At 35.9% G+C, this 7828-nt stretch overlaps 1 protein-coding gene across 4 annotated transcripts in view; it reads left to right on the top strand.

Moving 5' to 3' along the window:
* Positions 1-321: 321 nt before the first annotated feature.
* The window catches only part of LOC106468528 (zinc finger protein 608-like), a 46723-nt gene continuing 39216 nt past the window's right edge, over positions 322-7828 (top strand). Inside the window, exon 1 of one of the 4 annotated variants that reach the window (XM_022397520.1) lies at positions 322-1297. The gene's annotated coding sequence lies outside the window, so the exon portion shown is untranslated. Of the gene's footprint in view, positions 1429-1461; positions 2133-6792; positions 6885-7828 lie in introns of those variants that run through there. The other 3 variants (XM_013928963.2, XM_022397533.1, XM_022397539.1) reach the window with 3 other exon arrangements.

Genomic DNA, 7828 nt, shown 5'->3' with positions numbered 1-7828 from the left:
TTCTGATAGACTCTGAATATTGTACAAGTAATAAATGCTTTGGTTCTGTAGAATACGTTCTTTATGAATTAACTATGATACGAGTGGAGAGCAATTACAAGAAGTGAGGGCGCTGTCACATCTGTTTTATTACGTTTACAGCGGTCTCACGTTGCTTTCCTGAGTATGTGATGTTACCAACCCTAAGCTAAACACCTATATTTAAGACTTGTCAGTTTTACGAGCTTTAGCGCTTTTTTTATTCCCATGCAACATTACAGGACTCGGGAGAAAGGCTAGGCTTAACCGGAGATCTATCTCTTCTAGTTCTACTATACCTGCACTGTTTCTCTCGCACATAACCAGTACAACCTCTGCTGCTCTGTCACGCTGGGTTTCCGAATTTATCACGCTCGTAGTCCTAGAATACTCCCTACGGGCGGCAGTCACGTGCTTCCCACAATAAAATTAGAACTAGGCTTTGATTATGGTTTCTACGAACAACGCAGGGGCCCTGCTTCGCTGCGTATTACAGACATAGAGGGCGGGAGGAACCGGCTATATGTTTTTCTATCTGTCTGTGAACAAGCTGGCCATGTTAGTATTTGAAATAAATGGAAATCCACCCAGTTTTACAGAGACGCCTAGCTATCAGTTAAGTAGGACTAGTTAGAATAAAAATCTTTGAAATATATATTTTTGTTTTGTGACAATATTCCGTGGAATTAATTGTATACAAATATAACTTTTAGGCACCTTCGCTACAGTTCGCGTGAAATACACTAAGGTACCTTCCCCTTGGGGAGGTGAAGCAAGAGTAGTGTGTGTTTTTCTGCCTTCAAGCAATGTGCTGTGTTGTGTGTCATGGTAGTTGAGTGCCATGACGCGTGTGCACGTGAAACCGTGTTAGTGCAAGAACTGCGGACAGTTGAAACGGTTGGGAGAAGTTGAAGGAATGACGTCCTTGTCGTGTACGTTCTCGTATACAGTATATAGTAAGTGAGTTTAGGTGACGTATTCGTTCAAAATGTGCACCGTATTCTTAATCAGTTCACATTAGTTATAGAAATCGATTTGAACCTTTCGGTCTCTCCCTATGCACACTTAGCACCAGAGTATTAACAACACAAGCCGAGAGAGCTATGCGTCACCGTCATCAGGCAACCGCTTGGTAGTAGCTCTCGCAGCCAATCATTCGGCTAGAAGCCTTTACACTGAAGAGCAAAGACAGACAAGGCGACCCGGATAGTTCATCTTCTACACATTCTTGGTTATTACGCAACGTCGGCGCTAACCCAACTTTACAGGAAAATCCAAGGCAAGTCTTTCTTTCGGGCAAATGGATGTAGATTTTTTTGTTGGTTTTGTTTTTTCCAGAAGTTGTGTTTTCGCTGGTATAAGACGAATAAAGGAGAGACTCGGTGTTGGCGATCTAGACACGTTCGGAAAGTACGTAGTGGTTTGGTATTCTCCTTTTATACAACGATCGATATAGGGGAAAGGGAGTGAGTGGGTGGGAACAATGAAAAAAACAACAACAAAAAACCTAAATTTCAAATCTTGCCTGACATCTACAAGCTACACTGTTTCTTGCGTGTTTTTCTTTGCATTATTAGGATATTATTTGAGTGATAATGTGTGACACAGATGTAGTGTTATTCTCGTCGGAACGTACTTGTAATGACGGTGTTTGGATTGCCTTGTTGATTTATTACATGTGATTAGCACTAGTACCGTAGAACGAGTTGAGTGACAAAATTTATTGGTTTTAATAAACACTAGTTTTTTTTTTTAATAGTCAAAATTTTAATATTACAGCAAGAATTGTGCGCGCTATCTATGTTTGGTTCTTATTAATGTGTGATGTGATGTAAGTTCTTACGTCATTTGTAGTTATTTGGAACTATGGCTGTGGTCGAAGTTGCGATTACAGAGAACTTTTTCTAAGATAACGACTCTTTATCGAGACCTGTATACGTAATCTAATGTATACAGAAAACTGGAAGTGGTCTTTTTTTTTCAGTCATGTATAAATGTTACTGTTGCCTTATTCTAGATGTCATCGTTCGAAATCTCTTATCATAGGAATGTTTTTTGCTGGGAAACATTGGTTTTGGAGCGTGTTCAAGTAGTTTAGGTACTTGTAAATCCAAGTGAGTTATTTTGTCATACCTGTCTGATTGATTTTGATTAGATGAAGTAATATGTGTTCTGTCATAGTTGTATGAAAGACGAATAATTGATTAACGTGTTTGACTTTCCCATGACAACTAATTTCATTTTCGCTTATTTACTTATTGAGTGTGTGGATTTCCAAAATTGAACTATACATTCACATAGTTCAATATAAAACTGAGTGATATTATTGTCTCAACCGAGTTTTAGTTGATAATAATAACTGAAGCGCATAGTTCTATAAGACTAAATCATGCTTCTGTCTCACCGGAGTGCTTCAGGTATTGTTATCAATTAAAACATAGGTCTATAAAACAGTGATGCTATTGTTTCACTGGAGTTTTAATTGATAACAATACCTGAAGCTTGTAGTTCCATAAAACTGAGTGATGCTATTGTCTAACAAGTTTTAATTGATAGCAATACCTGAAGCTTATAGTTCCATAAAACTGAGTGATCCTATTGTCTAACAAGTTTTAATTGATAACAGTACTTGAACTGGCCTTGAACAAGTTTAATAGCTATAACTCTTAACTAACACAAATTTCATTCATCATCCCGTTCAGACATGATCCAAAGAAATGGGGAAATGGCACTTTGAAAATAAAAAAGACATTTATACTTTTGCTATATCACTCCCTTCACCCATAAAAAAGAGAAAATAAATATTGTGAGGTCTTTACAATGAAGGTGTGTTCTAGTGGTACAAACGATACGCTTCCTTGCTTAGTTCTATATGAATGAAATGGCTTGTAACGTGTAAGTTAAAAGCAAAAGTACCCGTCCCCAGTGACGGGAAGTTTAAGTTACTCTATCAATTTAAATTTTGCATGAACTTTACAAAGGTTAATTGTGTTACAGCTCTAAGCTACTTGTATTGCCCACTGCGAAAAGTAGTTGTTGAGCATTTCAGTCATGCTAAGAGCCGCTCAACAATAACATATGGTAAATCTAAATTTTTATTCTTAAAGTTACGTCACGTTTTGAAATGTTATTAATTTCCAACAATTTAGCTTGCGAACTAAAATTTAGAATCATCATTATTCATGCCTGTTCTCCCGTCATTTCAAAAATGAATGTTAAGCTTTGCCTGCGTGCGCAGCTTTTCAAACGGGAGACAGACGAACGCTCAGACAGATACCACGGTTTGGAATATATATACAAGATATGCTGTTTAAATATTTAACTGATTGAACCATTGTTGTATAGTTATAGTTTAAAAATTCAGATGTTTTCAAGGCGCACTATCATCGAATTAATAAATATAATTGAACGGGAAAAAATTATGGAAATACAAAATGAAACTTAAAATCAATTTTCAATAACAACAGAATGGTTTATAGCACACAATAAACAGTCACGTATTGATTTATCTCGTCTTCAGTAATTCACGGCTTTCCAAATTTACTCCGATTTCCCTGTTTTACTGTATTACGACAATATACCTTTATTAAAACTAATTTAATGGAAGACATTCGTAAAACTATTCGACGAATACTTCATTTATCAGCCAGTGGTGACCAACTAATATATAACAGTAGCTATACACTTGTATCTTCTAAGTACTGTAGATGTATTTTATTCTTTTTCATGTCTGCTTCTTGCCTACACTAGTTTTCTCTATAAATCAATTCCAAAAATTTCAAGTTGCTCTCATGTTAATGCTAAAACTACTGGTTAAAGAATTACCATGCTGTAAAATTTAGTGTAGAAATGAGTTTTTTTGAAATGTATTTTGGAGTTCGTCAAATACATTTTAAGAATAAGAAGTTCGGGGAATACATAGGAATGAACAGTACAGGGGCGTCATTTATAGGGGCAGAAAGGGTGCCCCCAAACTTGGGAGGGGGAGTAAATAGTTTCAGTGAGATATTTCTTATAAGGCCGGATTAACACATATAAGCAAATTACGTCACAGCGTAGGTTCCCCAGCTGAATTGGGGGGGGGGGGGCTTTCGTGAAATGACACTCCTGTAACAGTAACTTGGTGTTCTTCTATAAGCAGCCTCTCTCTCGTCTTCTTTTCACTATCGTCTCATTAAATCTTCATAATCAAGGGTGGGTTATACTCCAGATGCCCTTTCACAAACTTCTATACATTGTTGCAATACGATCGATATTTGGTAGTACTAATGATCCAGATTCTTAGCCCAGAATTCGTGGTATCCTTGAGTATTTATATTAAATCTAGATAAATAGAATCCGAAGATAAAACTGTGTATTTTCTGCTAGTTGGTTTGCTATCCACCTGTGTAAATAAGATTATATATTATGCGGTACACAAATCTCTTGAAATTTCAGTTATCAGTGATGACCTACGTGGCTGTCTTAACATATAATAACAGTAGTTATACACTCGTATCTGATAAGTATATACACACACACCGAAGTAATGAAGTGTCAATAGTATTTATCTGGAGAATATCTTCTATTTACGTAAGTGCTCAAGGTTTTCGCGGGCTCATTAAATATTAAACCACTTTCTTGTGAATATATTATACAATCAACTCTGAGAAGGTGTGAATTTTTGGATAAATGTGTGTCTAATAAATTTCACGTTTTTTTTTTTAAAAAAACTTGTTTTATTCGTCTCAGAAGTGATCCCGTGTTCAGTACCACCTGGTACTGTAAATATTTCATATTTTTCTAACTCGCTGAATGTTAAAATGGTAAAGCACGCGATGAGCATTTCAAGATTTTACCTTTTTTAAAACGTGTTTGTTTAGTAAAACCTTTTTTTCTTTTTGTTCCAATCAATATGCTATTTCCACGCCAGGATTACCTTCTTTTAAGAGTTAGCTTGTGCAGGATTCCAAATCGTAGATTCTTTTAATACTTTGATTGTATGTATAGCGGGTCCATGCAACACACTCTTTCAAAACATGCCTGATCCAGCATGTTTAAACTTTCCTTTTGTCATGGGGAAAGTCGGAGACATCAGTCATGTTCCGCCACTACAAAGCGTCGTTTGACGTCAGTGACCGGATTATGCTGCGGTCGTGCAGAAAGCAGATGGTAGAAACGCAAATTCGTGTTCTTGTTCAGCGAATTCTCGCTATTCTATCTCCCCTACTCCTCACCATACTCGCCTCTGTCTACCTATATCTCTCCTCATATTCAAGCCCCAAGTTCCATTGAAACCCTTGGGGCTTAACGTTACTTCTGTATGGTCTGGTGTTTGAATACAGTAAGCTCGTGCAGAGAAGGTTATTAATTAGGTGTGACTGAAATTATGGGCGGGAAAAAGAAAAGAGGCTTTTGGTGTGGGCGGTGGGAATAAGCTGATAGTCAGAGGGGTTGGGGAATTTGGATGTAATGAACTCGTGTTATAATTGTGTGCACTCAAGCACAGTAAGAAGATGTCAGACCTCGTTGGCTGGAATGGGAATTGGTGGTGGAAATTTGAAGATGAATTAATTTAGAAAGCTGCAAACAAATCAGTTGTTCTGTGTCATAATTGCTCTTAATAATGCACTATTTTTCAGCCGAATGACTTATTTGTAGTTTAAATTATGGCGTGAGTCTAGATCCAAATATGCCAGCACATAGCCATATATCTAGGATATCAATCGTAGCCAACTAGTTTTGTTCTTTAAGCCTTAGGAAACAATGCAAGTGGAAAGTTTGTATTATCCAGCTGGATTTATTTAACCGAGACTCCTATCATGCGTGATAGATAGGTAATATGTAAACGTTAAAAGTTGTCTTAAAGCTAACATTGCAGAAACAATATTAGATACAACTTTTCTCTTGGTTAATTTCAACTCTTGCACAGAGGTGGGAGCTCATATGTTTCATTTACAGTGTTTCGAATTTCAATTGAGTCAATACGTATGTATAACAAAGCTTTGTACGTACACCAATGAAATTTGAGCGCCTTTTTTGTGTGTAAAATTACGTCACAGTGCCACACATTTATCAAGTATAAGTTTCTCAGGCAGAGAAAGAAGATCGTTGGCTTTTTGTTTGTTTGTACAGAAATCAATATTTCTGTTTGATAATTAGAGATACAACCTTTGGCGTAACGAGTTGGTTAGTAATTTTAATAATTAGCTTTAGAATATGTATTGTGTTCATTAATGATCTCGTATTTCGTTGAAAGGTAACGTAGTACACAAAACTAAAGTTAGTATTGTATATACATGACTTAAAACTTGAAACGGTAAAAATGAAAACTGGTGTATTTTTAGGTTTAATTACGTTGCCATATATGTTATTGTTCACGAGACTTGTAACAAACAGACTGTGGTAAAAACAAGCAGCGACTGTTTGACGGGTGGTATGCCTAACTTATGGTTAAATCTCCAATAAAACTGACGCTTCATTATATATCTAATGATAACAAATGGTTTAATATATTGATTGATACCTAGAAGTGAACGTTAGCGTAACGATAAAACCAGAAATTGCATGCGAAGGACGAAAAAAGTACTCGAAGTGATTATATGGATTATATGTTGAAATAGACACCTGGGAACACAAACAGATCGTGTCCACCTAGTTTATTTTTTGCAAAGTTCACCCAACCGTGTATGTAAGAGAGGAAAATAACCAGCCCATCAAGAAATTCGACTTCATTTGTGTTTCATAAATGTGTTCAGGAATTCTCTGCCGGGGGCTTTTCTTCTATCAGTCGGTCGTTTCAGGATACCCGAAAGGTTGAGGATGTTCTGGATTGGATTGGTTTTTCGTTATCTACATAGTAAGAAGCAAGGATGGGTTCTGGCCATGTAAGATTCGCCATTATTTTGAATATGTTATCATGTAATTAAATGCCTCTTTATGTATGGCAGGTCATGATTATAGCCGTAGGCGATGGAATATATAAATGTAACCTTGATTACAGTTTATTACAGTTATTTAGTACTCCAAAAACATGTCTGAAAAATACTTCAGGAATAGTTGCGTCTTTGAATAAGCGCATGCGTGTTATGCACATGCTTATCTATGCACGTGAGGCTTGTTTATATGTACATTTGGCTCGCATATGTGAATGTATATAACAAATATTTATGACACACAGTAAGTATGTGTAGTTTACCGTGTTAATAATCTTTTACTGTTTATGTTTGTTCGGTGTTTGTAACGTTCGCAAAGAATTTTATGTACGTTTTTCCCCCTTTTATTTAGCTGGATGAGTCAGAAATAGTCAATGATCATAAGCTTTTTTTTTATTTTAAATGTGCAAGTTTAAACAATGAGTTATCTGAACTCTGTTTTCCACCCATATTTTAGAAAACTTACCACTGACCCATCTGAGGACCATCTAATATTTATTTGGAGGAATATTTTATATGTTCAGATACGGGCTTAACATGATATGAATGTTCGTATAGTTAGTTGTTTTGGTCTATCGTGAAAAAATAGTAAATTCTACAATAATTAGTTTTCCAACCTATTATTCGATGGATTTACAATAATATAGCTTGCATGGTTAATTTTTATATGAAAATTTATCAACTGTTTTTTTTTATAGTAAAAAGCGGAATAGGCTAGAATTTGGGGTACGATCTGCGTTGTGGACACATAGTGCATCGTACAGCTTTGCGTTAAAACTCAAACACTTATGGGTATAACAAATGTAAACATGCTCCTTTTCCTTGAAATACCAGTGTCAAAATGTTCTTATTCCTGTGTGTGTGTATATATATATATATATATATATATATAATTG

The sequence above is a fragment of the Limulus polyphemus genome, unplaced genomic scaffold (assembly GCF_000517525.1).
Source record: "Limulus polyphemus unplaced genomic scaffold, Limulus_polyphemus-2.1.2 Scaffold89, whole genome shotgun sequence".
Classification (NCBI taxonomy): Eukaryota; Metazoa; Arthropoda; class Merostomata; order Xiphosura; family Limulidae; genus Limulus; species Limulus polyphemus.
The sequence above is the reverse complement of the archived record's forward strand: the minus strand, read 5'-3'. Positions and strand labels throughout refer to the sequence as shown.